Raw genomic sequence first — 15,947 nt, forward strand, 5'->3', positions numbered from 1 at the left:
TTGAATAAGATTTCCAACGATATAAAGATTTCCAAAAACGGATAGTTTTCGGATATAATCGAGCACGTTCGAAACTATAAAACGGTGGTAGGGATATTTGGGAATAGTAAATGTGCAGGAAAATTTCCTGCACACAAACTAATGAGGCCAGCCAATTTTTTGGGTCAACTTTGAATGATCATAACTCCCTTAATATAATGAACTGGGAGAGCTGCCACCTAATAAAGAAAGATCTTTTAGTCTTCTTTCCAATTCAATTGGTTTTATCCAAATCCAACGTCTGAGTAAGGAGTTATGCTCATTTTACTTCAGCCTCTCAAAATAGATTTTTAGGGTCAATTTCAAACGATCATAAATCCTTGTACAGGACGAACTGGGTGGCCTACTTTATATGAAATGAAAGACCTTTGAATTATCTTTCCAACGATACCAATTTCACCCAAATCTAACATCGGAGAAAGAGTTATGGTCAATCTACTTTAGCTTATCAAAACAGTCCATCAAAGGGCAGATTTGGCATTATTTAAATTTTAAAGGCATTTTGGTCATTTCCTATTATATTATGGATGGTAATATGTGTATATATACATTTATATGAGCTCAAAAACTCATTTTCATCATCAATCATTGAGAAAGAACAAACCCTAGCCAAATTTGACCTTTAAATTACTTTTGATTCAACCGTAGAAATTCCAAAGTAATCCGATAACTGCGTTTGTCATCTTGAGAGCTTTGAACGACACCTATTATTTGTGCAAACAGGATTGCATAATAAAGAGGTGAATACTAAGGTATGAATATTATTTGCCTTTGTTCTTTTCCATATGTATATATGTGATAGAGGATTATATGTATTGGTTGTTATTGAAAGGTGATGAAAATAGGGTTATGGACTATTTTGCATGTTTTTTTTGTATTGAATTGTGGAAGGTGGATATGGTAATTGAGTTATGGAAGGTGGATATGGTAATATACTATTGAATTGATGATTATTTATGTCTATGGCTCAATTTGGTTTAATGGATTGGTTGGAAGGATAAATGAATCCAAACTTGATATTGGAGGATGTTGTATGAATATGCATGGCATGTGAATGTAATCGGAGTATAAGAAGTTAAAGTGACACCCTTTATGGTGTAATTAAGGCTTACTACTCAACCACTAGTTTGGTGAATTGAAATAATTGAATTGTGACGTTTGGTTGCTAATACTAGATTGCTATATATGTTCATTGTAGATAAGTAATCCGAAAAAATGGGAAGTCCATTTAGGACTAGTATTGAAGGTTGATAGTCAGGTATGTAAAGCATACTCTATACCATATCTTTTGCATGAAAGTGAACAATTGTTCTATTAAGAAAGTTTCCAAAGTTATTCAATAACATGTGATCCATAATGGTTTTGTATGATGTCCTACGTTACCAATGAACTTGTTTCCACCCTACAAGATATCAAGACATTCCAATACTTACTTGTCTTCCAAATCTTACATGTTTATTGCACTAATGAATGTCATAAGGTATCCGGTTACTCAAACAAGATCCATGTGCTATTAATGACTCCAAAATGTTTCATTGATATACCAATAAGTTCCTACTTCATTGTTATGGCATTGATGACTCCAAAATACTTCATTGATGTGCCAATGAGTTTTTACTTCATTGTTATTGCATTGATGGTCTATTTATATGTCTCTTATTGATGTATCATTGTTTCAAAGTATCAAAAATGCGGTGGCGACCGAAATAACAATCTCAAAAATTAATTAAACTAAGTGATGGAAGTTCTCTCTTATCGGGTGGTATCCCAGGGGCATAAGCCTATCATGGGTCGATCCCTATTTATATATTTATGGGTGGTATCCCAGGGGCATAAGCCTATCATGGGTCGTTCCCAGTTGATATGTACTAGAGGCGGCCTAATGGTCATAGTACAGTACAGTAATGGTTACAAAGATGATAAGAACGAAGGTAAAGTGATTGAATAAATACAATGTATAGGTTGTCACAAGTTCTAGTAAGTGTGGTTCACTCCTATTACGATTTATTCACTTGTTTCTGATTTCTATTGAGCTCCTATATCATATGTGATTATCTACAGCTTTACATACTCAGTACATATTTCGTACTGACGTCCCCTATGGGGACTTGCATTTTATGTTGCAGGCACAGGTACCTCAGCTCATACACCGCACAAGTAGGAGCCAAGATACCCAGCTGCTTTTGGTGAGCTCCAGTTTGCTTCGGGGCTTTCCGTGTCATATCCAGTCACTTTTGGTATTGTATAGAAGTTAGTTATATGGCGTGGTGTGTTCTGACCTTAGTTAAACTCTGTGTATTGTCTAGAGGCTTTGTAGACCTAATGTACAGTCAAGGTGGTGTTTTGTTAATAGACATGATGGCTCCAACGGTCAAGTATTGTATATACATATATATGTGTGCTCGATCTTATACAGGTGATTATTTCCTTTTATATGCGACATGATGATGTCCGAATTTCGGGTTGTCATAGAGGTATGCATGGGAAGTATAAGGTTATGAGCTGGTTCTCCTGGGCCTCCTCGGTTACGGGTGCCATTCCGCACCAATAGGATTTGAGGCGTGACAATATTACCCCAAAAAAGCTCAACTACCATATTATTTCTCAATCAAATGCAAACAAAAATAATTCTACCCTTCACCCCTACCCATCTCCACCTCCATACCCCCTCCCTTCTCTCTCAATTTTAATAAAAAATAAAAAGAAATTTTATCCCTCCCCCACCTTACCTATATCCAAATCTTAATGAAAAAAAATTTGTTTCATGTTTTTCTTTATTATATTATGAGTAAATACATAATTACGCCCCTGATCTTGTCCGAGATTTGCAAAAAGATACCTAAAATTTAACTTCGACCTATTACCCCATGATTCTTCTTTATTCCGTTGCAAACACACCATTTTGACCCTCTGCGTGTATTCGCGCACCACAGGTGCATGAAAGGGCTCGAATTTGACTTTTTAATCAATTAAAAGTTGTCACGTGTAAAATAATTGATATATAATTTATATTCTTTTAAAAAAATATTTATTTATTTTTTAAAATTACCCTTACCCCCTCCTCCCCCCAACCCACCCACTCTTTCTTCTTCAACACAAAATCACCATTAAAGCTCCTCCATTGAAGCTTTTTTTTAAATGATTCATTAAAGCTCCAGTTTTCAATTAAATCATATTATTTAACTACCTGCCATTTCTTCTTCAACACAATGTCTTCTTCAATACCATTAAAGCTCTTCAACACAATGTCACCATTAAAGCTCCTCCATTGAAGCTTTTTTTTTAAATCATATCATTAAAGCTCCATTTTCAGTTAAATCATATTATTTAACTATCTTTAAAACTCAATTCAATCATAAAACTATTTTTTGAAGTGGTTTGAACAAAAAAAATTGGACGGGAATACTGATAGAGTGGGGGGGTTGGGGGGTTAGAAGGAGATGCTAATGGGGTAGGGGTGTTGGACAGAGAGTGGGGTGCTAAATGAGGGCAGGGGTAGAGGAGAGCTGCTGGACACGGGGTAGGGTAGTTGCTGGATGGGGTAGGGTGGGGGAAGAGGGGGTGGGGTGGGGTGTTAAATTAAATAAAAAGAAAAATTTTATTAAAAAATATAAAATTAAATGTATTTAACACGTGGCAGCACCTGATTGGTGCGTGTGTTCACTCTCTTTGTTGTGACTGAGATTCAGTAAAAAATCGTGTGTTTGCAATAGAATAAATAAGAATCGTGGGGTAATAGGTCGAAGTTAAAGTTTAGGTGTCTTTTTGCAAATCTTGGACAAGATCAGGAGGATAATTATGTATTTACTCTTATATTATTCACAATTTAAAGATATTGGATTGTTAGTATCCCCCCTCTACCCCTTCCCCCACCACCTTACCTCTAATCAAATATATATATAAGAAAAATAGAAATGTGATTGTAAAATAAGTTTTTATGTTTCATATTTTTATTTATTATATTATTTATAATTTAAAGATTTCAGATTATCAAAAACAACTTAAATTTTTATTCTGCCATCTCCCTTTCTCTTCTGTTTGAAACTTATAAATAGCAATATGCGTATCATCTAATTACTTTATTATATTCTCAAATTATTTCAAATTCACCTATTGTATTTAATGAAAATAATTTTCTATGTTACAGGCATAAGTAATTGAGTTTTCTTCTCTCTTATCTAAAAATATAAATTTAAAATAGATAAGTCTTGTTATACCAAAATAAATGAAAGATAGATTAAAAGAATACTCTAAAATAATCTAATATATTAAAAGTGGTTATAATTTAAAATTAAAGTTAAACATTTTAACATCAAGAGATATAAATTTTTTCCTCACATTCTATTTTAAAATTTTATTCTATTACTCAAGATTTAAAAAGATTATAACTTGTCCTAAAAAATAAAAGAAATTTCATAATGCATGTAAGATTCTTCAATATTATTTTTGAATAGAGAAAATGGCCACCCTGCAATTTTTACCCCAAATTCCAACTACACACTTATACTTTGCGAGGGTCCCTCCTGAACTATTTTAAAGTGAAATTATTATCCCCTAAACTATTTTAAAGTGGAATTATTACCCCCTCCCCTCAAAAAAACTGACAATCAATCATTTGGGATGTGGTGTGATGCACGCGCCAACAATATTTTTACACGTGTTTTTATCACTTTTTTTCATTTTCTTTTCCATTTCATTACTTTTTTCCATTTACTTTTATTCATGTTCTTCCACAATAATTTTTTCTTCATTCTTTTGTTCTTTTTTTTTTTATTCCTTTCTCTTCATCTGAATTTCTTCAATCTCAAACCCTTGTGAGATCGCTTGTTAAATATTAAATTCAAAGTTGACTATTAAATCCAAAATTTAGAAAAAAAAAATAAACTTTTGTTAAGTATAATGTATAAACAACTTAAGTGGGCTTCACACATTTGCTCCAAGAATGAAAATTATCATTTCCGTATTTGTTATGTGAGTTCAATTGCAAATTCATTGTTCAATTGAAACTCAAGAATTGCTAGTTTTTTCAAGAAAAGTAATGTTGAGGAAGCACACAAATTGTTCGATGAAACCCCAAAAGAATGTAGGAATTGTATGATTTCTTGGTATGTAAGAAACAGGATGTTAGATTATACTCGACAAATGTTTGATACAATGCCGAGCAGAAATGTCGTTTTTCAATCTTGTTTTTTTTTAACTTACCAACTATGAAAATTGATGTTGAATTTATGATTGTAAAAAAATTTGGTGTTGATTTTGATTATGGTGCTGATTTGATTGTTTCAATTTTAAAAAATGTGGATTTGAAAGATGGTTTATGGTTTGAGATTGAAAATTCAACCGATATAAAGTCAAAAGATTATAAGATTCCACAAAATGTGTATAGAGCATTGTTGGAAGTTTATGTTTCATTTTATGAGAATGATGAGGCTTGGTATGGTAATTCGATTAATGAGTATGTAAGTTTAAATAATCTTAGTGTTTCGAGGAATGGAATTTTTAGGGAGGTGATTGTTAGTTTGGATGAAATGGTAATTGGTGTAGTTTGGCCGTTTATTGTGATTTATATCGGAGGAGATGAGGAAGATGATAAATTAGTCTTGGATTGGATGTCATTGTTGAGTTCTTGAAGAAGAAAGAAAGAAAATGAATAAAGTAAAATAATAATTAAAATTATATATATTTATGTAAAAAAAATATTAAAAATAAATTTTTAATATATATTTTCGTTCTCACTCTCTTAAAAGAGAGTAAAACACACTCTCTTGCCATGTTAGCTTTTGAGGATGTAATAATTTCACTTTTAAATAGTTTATGGGGTTGTAGAACTCCCACAAAGTATATGTGTGTAGTTGAAATTTGGGATAAAGATTTAGGGAAGGGGGCATTTGACCATTTTCTCTAAAATAATTAATGAAAGAATTTTAAATTTAAAATGAAAGGATCAAAAATATTTTAAAAAAATTAATTTATAATGTGAATATAATTCATTACTTTTATAGCCAAATTATGGCGAAAAAGATTATTCCTTTAATATTATCTTATTACACTCTAGCAAATGACCCTAAAAGTCATACCAGTAGGAAATGACATGTATGTAGGTAATCGGCTAGGTCTGAAAAATTGCATGCATATTCACGTGATGATCATCCATGGACAAATTGATGACCTGCGTGCGTAGTTGCACAAGTTCCAACTATTTCTAATTTAAATAAATGACAAGAATGGGAGCTGTTAATTCGCTTAGTCACATTAGATTGGATTGGCAAGTCATGTCACGACTTCACTTTTCAGCAAACCGTCCAAAAACGCCTCACCTTTTGCCCACTTCTTCAAGTTTTCATACAATTCTAGCCAGAGTCGTTTGGTTGATTAGCAGAGTTAATTAGATAGATAATATAACAACTAGTGGATAGATAATACAATTAGATAGATAATAATATTGTAAAATATATAATGATGTTGAATTTATTTGTGTAGCATTTAGTTATTTATGTGTTTGTTCTTTTATTTTTTAATTGATAAATCTTTTAGTTATATGGGAATTGTTAAGAAAACAATTACCCCTCTGGCTCATTTTAATTGAACATATTTCATTTGACATGTTGATTAAAAAATTATAAATTGAATTATGAATTTTACTATTTAACGCTTATCTCATATTAATGATATTCATTGGAAATAGAAATAAATAATGAAATTATAATTGCTCATATTTAATGTATATTATTAATTGTAGGAGTACAATAAAAAAAATTAATTAATTATATCTTGATTTAGTAAATGATCAACTAATATGAGACATTTATTTTTAGAAGGTGATCAACTAAAATGAGATGGAGGAAGTAAATACAGTATTTTATATGCTAAAATTTATACGAACTAACTAAAAATGTATCAAACATAGTACCCTTTGCTTTAATTTATTTTTTTGATTTTGAACTTGAGTGAAATTTAAGAAAGTAAACTTTTTGAATTTTATGGTCTTAATTACTAACTGTTACCCAATAATAATTTTAATGATCACATTATGTGTAAAGAGTACTTTCAACACTGGAGAATGAGGAAGGAAATATAAATGTATTTGATATGGACTGTTACCCAATAATAATTTTAATGATCACATTATGTGTAAAGAGTACTTTCAACACTGGAGAATGAGGAAGGAAATATAAATGTATTTGATGTGGACATATAACGTCATCTAGGTATTGAAAATTTAATTTAGATGAAGCCGCAAATTTCTTTAGTTTTTCGATATAATAGAGCATGAAATTATAAGAAATAAAATTCTAATTGTCTCATAGCAAGGCAAATCTATTTACTATAACAAGAGAAGATCGATCACGATTCTGAAGATTACCAGCTATAACGGTCGCAACATTTTAACCTTTGTATAAATAGAACATAAAATCCTAGAGTTATTTTCTACATCTTCACTAGAGCAAAATCCTAGTTACTTCTTTAGTCTTATACAAATCATTATAATATATTATAATAAAAATAAAAGAGAAAAGAAACTAAAAGCTATACAAGTAGAGACTGCTACCTTTCTCCAAAATCGTATCTCATGAAGCTATTAGGAAAATCCATTGTAATAATTTAAATTACTCTAAAGAAGACCTATTGTAATTCAAGAAGACTGAAAGTAGGGACCATAAGAATTTTTTGAATTAGAATAAAGTTTTCTGTGCCTTTTACTTATTTCCATTACCTTTACATTCTGTTATTACCCTGTTTAGTACTAATGTTGTGCAGGAAAGTCGACAATCAATTGATCTTAGTTGAATCGAACCAAAAGAATAGCAATCCCCTCTCCCTCCCCTCCCTCCAAGTTCGAGAAATGCAAATTACATGAAAGAATTTCTGACACACCCTTTTTCCATTCGAAGGGAGTCGAGTTCGAAGGGTTTTTTCAATTAAAGTGACAGTATTGAATAGAGATTATTTTATTTACAGAGTCGTCACTTGAAATTAAGTTTTGGTGTTCCAAATCACCTTTTTTTTAATCCCTAGTCAAAAGGAAATGACTCTTTATCATGATCTGCGAAAATAGAAGACCGGATAAGGAATTCTGTTGACCGAGGGGAAGGTGTGAGGCATCCCTCGAGTCCCGTGGTTCTAGCACGATCGCTTTTATTGACTTATCTTGATTTAAATTATTTGTTAAACTATGTTAAGGCCTATTTTGCTCATTTTTATTGATACCGAAAATTTTTCTTATTAAAATAAATCAATGAAAGTTAATTTTTTAGAAAAATACTTGAGAAGGTGCATTACTATATCCTTGAAAATGTTCCAGAAAGATACGTATGCTGCATTATTAATTGAAACGAATATTTTAAAATGTACGTAAAATTATCTAGCATTTTTTTTTAAAAGGGCTTTGTCTACCCAAAGTGTTACTTAACTTTAATAATAAATTTGAGTAAAATTGATTTAAAGTTATTAATTAATTTAACAAAATAAAAAAAATCAAAATTTATTAATAACAACGAACAAAATAATAATAATGAAAATAATATTCCTAAATAAATTTATTTCAATGGTTAAAAAATGTTATCTAATGATTAATTTAAAATAATTTAATAATGCATTAAAAAACGTATTATGAATTAATGCGTCTTAATCATAAAAAGACAAAAAAGTAAATACTAATAATAAGACATTATAGTAATATAAGATTTACACGTTTCTTGAAAGATAATATTACTTCAATATCACAAATAGTTCTTAGCCGTGATTTATTCATCTTCCAAGTTAAATTTATTTTTGCAAAATACTACTTCAAACTTTCTATTATCAATCAAAACTATAGAAAACAAAATAAAATAAAATCAATGCTAGAGAAAAAAAATATATGGCTAGATCTGATACTAGAGGGGGAATAGGGGAGAGGGCGATGGGTGGTTACTGACGTTAGTGGCACGGATCCAGTGAGGATTGAACGGAGAAGGAATCGACAGCGTCGTGGCTGATTTTGGAGTAATGAAGGGAAAGGGGAGAAGGGAGCGGCGTCGATTTGACTTTGCCAACGATGGTAGTTGGACGATTTTTCGGCAAGGATGTGTTGACTTGAGGGATAGGGAAGGAGGGTGATGCCGGCGGGTAAAGCGGTGCTCCGGTCAGAATTTGATGGTTTTGGGATATTTAGTCGTCGAAAAAAATAGCGATTCCGGCGAACATGCCGCCGGAAAAAAAAACCCTTATTTCGTTCACTCTTTCCATCCTCTCTCTCTATCTCTCGATTTTTATATTTTTTTTTTGTCTTGTCTGTCCCGATTTTTATCTCACTTCTCTTCTGATTTTTTTATGTATATCAGTGTGAGTAGGTGTTGTCGTATATGAATATGAATGTATATGCAATGCGTGATGTTGTTAGTGATAGTGTGTGCAATGAATCACAATATGGTGTGTGGAATTGTAATAATATTCATTTTTTTTACTGTTTTCTTTCTGTCTTAATTTTTAAATCAGACAATATCGTTTATGCAGTATTTTTATATTCAACACAATATAAATATATAATATTCAGTAATTTGATATCATAACATTTTTATTCATACTTATTCATTATAAAATTTACTAAAATTAAATAATTCATGATTAAAAAAAAAACTATGATGAAACAAGAAATCTTCACCGGAACTAAAACTCAAACGAAGATACGAAATTCTGACTCGAAATTTTTTCCTTTTTCTATCTTTGTTTATGATATTTTTTTTTGTGTTCTCTGTATTCTGATGTTTTTCAGTCAAAGTGTTGATAGTGTTTTTGATACCATGTCTGATAGAATAGTTTTTGATATTTTTTATGTATGTAGTTGGGTGAAGAGTCCTTTAAATGGGGGGTTGTTGGGGGGGGGGGGGGGGGGAATATGGGGGGAGTAGTTTTTACTAGATAAGATTTTTGAATTTAAAAAATTTATATATATACATATATTTTTTAGAAGATAATAATAATAACAAAATAAAAATAAATAAATACATAAATGAATAAAATCATAATAATAAGAATATAATAATAATTAATTAATTTTTATATTTAAAAAAATATAATAAAAGTTTAGAAATAGTTAAAAATAAATATAATTAAGAGATTAGTAAAACTACTAATTTATTTGTTTAAAATTAATATATATATATATATATATATATATATATATGTTTAATATATTTTTTTTTACTTTTTTAAATAGAATAAAATAAAAAATCTCAAAAATAAAATTTATTTTTTTTAACTAAAAATTTATTAAAATAAAAATAAGAATTTAAATAATATTAGACCAAATATAAATATTTAATATCGAAAAATATATATTTTAAACTCGGGGAGGGTCAAAATCACGTGTCTACATTTTGCCCCTCTTTGTTTGAAATCTCAAAGAGTTTTCATACAAAGAAGTAGACAAAAGATGATTTTTGACTCTCCGATTATTCTAAAAGTAAAGATAAAATAAAATAAAATAAAAGATATGACCGAGTCATGGTTTTGGACCGCCTACATATCTCGGGTTTTAAGGGAATCAGGTCACATATAGTTCAATGAGGTATAATGGTGAGACATTGAGTTAGAGTTCGAGTGAGATTCCGTCGAGTTTCCGATTTTTGGCTTTCTGCTTTTACATTGAAATAAACAATAAAAATAAAATAAAAAATACAAGTGAAAATTATAATCTCTAGAATCGTGATTCTAATCTTCATGACTTGAACTTGAAAATTCACCTTATTCTTCAGTCGACTCTTGGCTTGCTTTTCCTTCGCCCTGTTCTTCAGGTAGGCTCCTAACTTGTTACTTCTTCATCCTGTTCCTCAGGTGGGCTCCTAACTTGTTACTTCTTCACCCTGTTCTTCAGGCGGGCTCCTGATTTGTTGCTTCTTCACCCTGTTCTTCAGGCAGGCTCCTGGACTTCCCTTTTTCTTCACCCTATTCTATAGGCGGGCTCCTAGACTTCCTTTTTTTCTTCACCCTTTTCTTCGGGCGGGCTCCTGGACTTCCATTTTTCTTCACCATGTTCTTTAGGCGGGCTCCTAGACTTCCTTTTTTCTTCACCCTGTTCTTCAGGCGAGCTCCTGGACTTCTATTTTTCTTCACCCTGTTCTTCAGGCTGGCTCCTAAACTTCTTTTTTTTCTTCATCCTATTCTTCAGGCGGGCTCCTGGACTTCTATTTTTCTTCACCCTGTTCTTTTAGCGGGCTCCTAGACTTCCTTTTTTCTTTACCCTATTCTTCAGGCAGGTTTTTGAACTTGCTACTTCTCCACCCTGTTCTTTAGACGGACTCCTAGACTTCCTTTATCTTTACCCTGTTCTTCAGGAGGGCTCCTGGACTTCCATTTTTCTTCACCCTGTTCTTTAGGCGGGCTCCTAGACTTTCTTTTTTCTTCACCCTATTCTTCAAACGGGTTTCTGAACATGCTACTTCTTCACTCTGTTCTTTAGGCGGGCTCTTGGACTTCCCTATTCTGATTTTTCAAAATATATTCCTGAACTCAAAATAAAAAGTCAAATAGAAAAATAACATTTCATTCTTCAGGAGGGTCCTGGACATAAAATAAATTCCCATTCTTCAGGAGGATCCTGAGCAGAAAGTAAAATTCAATAAACACGAATAGAATGTTTGCCCCAGTTTGTACTTAGAAAATGACTCAACTAAAAGGTACGTCTTATAGTAATCAAGGAGAATGACTCGACTAAAAGGTACGTCTTATAGGAATCAAGGGGATGGATCGACTAAAAGGTACGTCTTATAGGAATCACAGGGAGTGACTCGACTAAAAGGTTTGTCTTATAGTGATCAAGGGGATGACTCGACTAAAAGGTACGTCTTATAGGAATCACGAGGAGTGATTCGACTAAAAGGTTCGTCTTATAGGAATCAAGGGAGAGTGACTCGACTAAAAGGTAAGTCTTATAGGAATTACAAGGATGACTCGACCAAAAGGTACGTCTTCTAGGAGTGAATGTTTAAGTTAGGAAGTGTTTCATCTAACAAATGAAAACTGACTTATTCAGACTAGGAAGTGTGTCTCCTAAGGGTAGAATTTTTACCATAATTTGATTAGCAAACCTGTGCAGCAACATTATTTCCTGCATTTGTGGAAATGAGGCATTGCAGCTCTTGATATTTATGATCTGAAATCCTTAATTTGAAGGTAACATGTTTCCTGTTTCATCAAAGAAAACTTGTGAGTTCAAAAACATGGTGGCAGGTTTGTGGCTTTAGCTTCCATTACAATTACTCTTGCTCTCGTCATATTTAACCTTGCTTCAAACCATTAGCATCTGTCACCGACTTGCTGCATCGTTGACCCAAATTCAAATTATTAGAAGTGAATCTGAAACAAACACAGTATCTTTGCTTTGCTATGCTCCTCAAATAAACCCTTCAAACCTTGGTATTTTCATGAGTTTTCAGACTTGTCTGTTGATAAAACTTTTTTTTCAAGCCTTATTTCAGCTCACAATCATGTCTCTTTCATGTGTTGGCTTTTTGTCTTGTTTTGTGCAATTGAAGAAGCTAGTAACCAATTTTAAAATCTTTTCTCACTTATTTTGAGACAGACTCGACTCAAAGACACAAGAAAAATGACAATAATTTTTATTTGATGACAAAGATACCAAAAAAAATCAAAAAGAAAAAAAAAGGGAAAAACAATAGGCATTTTTTTTAAAAAAAAATAGACAGAAGAAAACTTATTTTGGTATGGTAGCCGATTTCAACAATCATGACATGCATTTTGAATTAAATAACCTGATCTACCCACATTAATCATTATCAACTTTGTTCCACTTATTGAACTTGAAATTGAGTCAATCTTGAATATGCTCCCTCTAAATCATAATCCTCCTTCGGCTAGTGGCACCGCAATGGATTTTTGCCAACACCTATCTCATTTTCATTTCTTTCTCATCTCACTGTTGCTTTATGGTGCCCAAAAGGGTTTTCACCAATAAGACACTCTCATATTTACTCTTTTTTTTGTTCATCATTAATTTTTTTCATTTTTTTTGAGAATTAATACCCATCATATGAAACATCATGCACCCATAACATGTTTAGCCTTGATAGTCTCAAAGATCGATCTGAAGGTCTTTCTTTAGTTGTAACTTGGCTTTTGGAAAAGTTTAGAAAGAAAGGGAGGCATGGGGCTCAAAAATTTCCAGAATATTAGGTGAAACATACAACTTTTGGAATTAACTCTTTTAAAGAAAATAAACTTTGCCCCAGTTTCATTTCATTCTGAGTAATTAGAATTTTCTTTTGGTTGGACCGAACCCCAAAGTAGGGCTACCTACGTATCTTGTCATAACAAGAATCAGGTCAACGTAGTTCAGGAATCTTGTTCTTTTGCTTGATTTTCTTTCTTTCTTTCTTTCTTTTTTTGACTTTTCTCTCTTTTTCTTCTTCTTTTTTTTAGAGAGAGAGAAAGAGATATTTTTTCCGACTTCATTTTTTCTTGACACTTTTCTGACTCAACTCTTTTTCTTGACACTTTTTTTTTCAAACTCTATTTTGATTCCAAAAGAGGAATATAAAAGAAATAAAACAAAAACACAAAAGGGGTAACTAAGGATGACACAATATTTGGATAGCAGAATGAAATGCATTTGTCATATCAATCCTTAAAAATGCAAGTACATAACATGCAATCTAGGAATGGAACATGAAGATCATACGCATTTTTTCAATATTGATCGTGACTAAGAACATGCACGTGTGACACTTCTTTTAAACTTGTAAACCATACCTACTTGTATTGTGTTTTCCTTACAACAGATGATTTCTTCTCTTTTTTTTTAGCTAACTTCTTTTTGCTTCTTCTGACAATAGAAACTATATATCTTTGGTTGATCTCATTCAAAAATGCTTGAGCTGAATGTTCTCATTGAAGATCAAGTCATTTTTTATTCGCAAAGTGATTGTCTCAAAACATTCAAGTGAGGATGTAACTAGGTCTCCAAAACATCTCAACACTTTACTTATTTTTCTTACATTTTTTTCGACTCTAGGTTCTTGAACGAATGTTTCAGCATTAGATTGGGTTTTAAGATCTGGCTGAAAATTCAACATGCTTATCATATTACCAGAATCACTATAGAAAGAGCTCTTTGAAGAAAAGAAAAGAAAAAATAATATATATTGAGAAATAAAAATAAAAAGGACACACATTTTTTTGACAGAAAAATAGAAGGGTTTGAACAAAAACGATAAAAAAAATTAGACTAGTCAGGTCCTAAACTACAACACTAAAATAATTTGAGTAACAAAAAAGAAAACAAAATAAACTATTAGACCTCTTCCCAGTAGGGAGAGGGGTGACTTCTCAATTACTCAGCCTGACAACTTAGCCACTGATTTGCATAGCAACATGACTAGAGCTTCCACTACGATCAGACACATTCTCTTCAACAAATAAGTTCTGGGTCCCTATACTTGACTCACTGTTTCCCACATATCGTGCAGTATCACGTGCTGGCGAAGAACTCTGTGAGACGGTTGAGGTGCCAACGTTTTGCACCACAATCAATTTTTCTTGAATCATTTTCTCTATTTCTCTTTTTAAAATACGATAATCTTCAGTAAAGTGACCTTGAATATTAGAATGATAAGCACATCGTACATTAGGATCAAAATATTTTGAATGTGGATCGGGAATATACCCAGGGATGGGAGTAATCATGCCCCATTGCCTTAATTTCTGGAACAAACTGGTATAGGACTCCCCAATTGGTGTGAAATTATCCTTTTCCTTCCTCTTCATTGCAAACTCTGGCCTCAAATTAAACTTGAATTTAGAGGTTTCTTGGAAAATTTGTAGGGGTCGAGGACGCCGTTGAGGGACTGGTACACGCCATTGTAGATAGGAAGATGGATGAGCATACGACTGTGCATTGTTCAAAGGATATTGAGGAAGTGAAATGGGATTACTTGGATTTTGGAGAAAGGAACCTTGTTGCATTTGGTTGTGTAGATCTAATATTTAAGCTCGGGATTAAGGCTGACAATATTGGTGGGTTGGACCTCTCAAACTCTGCTTTGGCCCTAGTATAACAATAAATGTGTTTTCTTTCTTCTTTTCTTTTTCAATTTCCCTTAATCGATTGCAGTATCGTCCCAAATGCTTCACAGAATCCTCATGTCCATCATGTTCCTTAAATTTCGATATCTCAAAGTTTTGAAGATGGTTGACACTTGAAGACATGTCCCAGTCTTTAATATTGAGGAATGGAGGAGGAGGATGCCCATTGGCGCAAGCTCGATATATTTCCATCATTTGTTACCTGAGTCTCAAATTCTCTTCCTTTAAACTCTCATTTTCATGACTCTTTGTGTGATCTATGAAGTCACTTTCTATACCCTTGTTGGACACAGTTAAACCTTCTTTAGATTTGGTGTGATGTGGAGGACCAGCCAAAATACCACAAACCAGCCTCCTTAAACTAACTGTATAAGAAATAACAAAGGCGTCAGAACGTAATTTTTTTAGAAACTCTTTTTCTTTATCTTTTTTTTTTCGAAGAGATCACCGAACCCTAGAAGGGTTGCCTACATATCTCACTAAGATGAGAATCAGGTGTGCATAGTTCTCGAAACTTGGAGATACGAACAAATATACCTTTTTTTTTTGAATAATGAGAAATTTATTTATTTATTAAATAATATTTTTTCGTTTTAGAAAACAACTTCTTTTTATTTTTAGTTCAAAAGAAAAGACAATCATTTTTTAAAAGATCACCGAATCCATTAAGGACTGCCTACGTATCTCAATAAAATAAGAATCAGATGTGCGTAGTTCTTGAAATATATGTCGTACAAAATTCAGCCTCAAGACCCCTAAAGGTTCAGGGCTATTAAGATTTACATATATATATATATATATATATATATATATATATATATATATAT

This window comes from Capsicum annuum, chromosome 12, assembly GCF_002878395.1.
Source record: "Capsicum annuum cultivar UCD-10X-F1 chromosome 12, UCD10Xv1.1, whole genome shotgun sequence".
Lineage (NCBI taxonomy): Eukaryota > Viridiplantae > Streptophyta > Magnoliopsida > Solanales > Solanaceae > Capsicum > Capsicum annuum.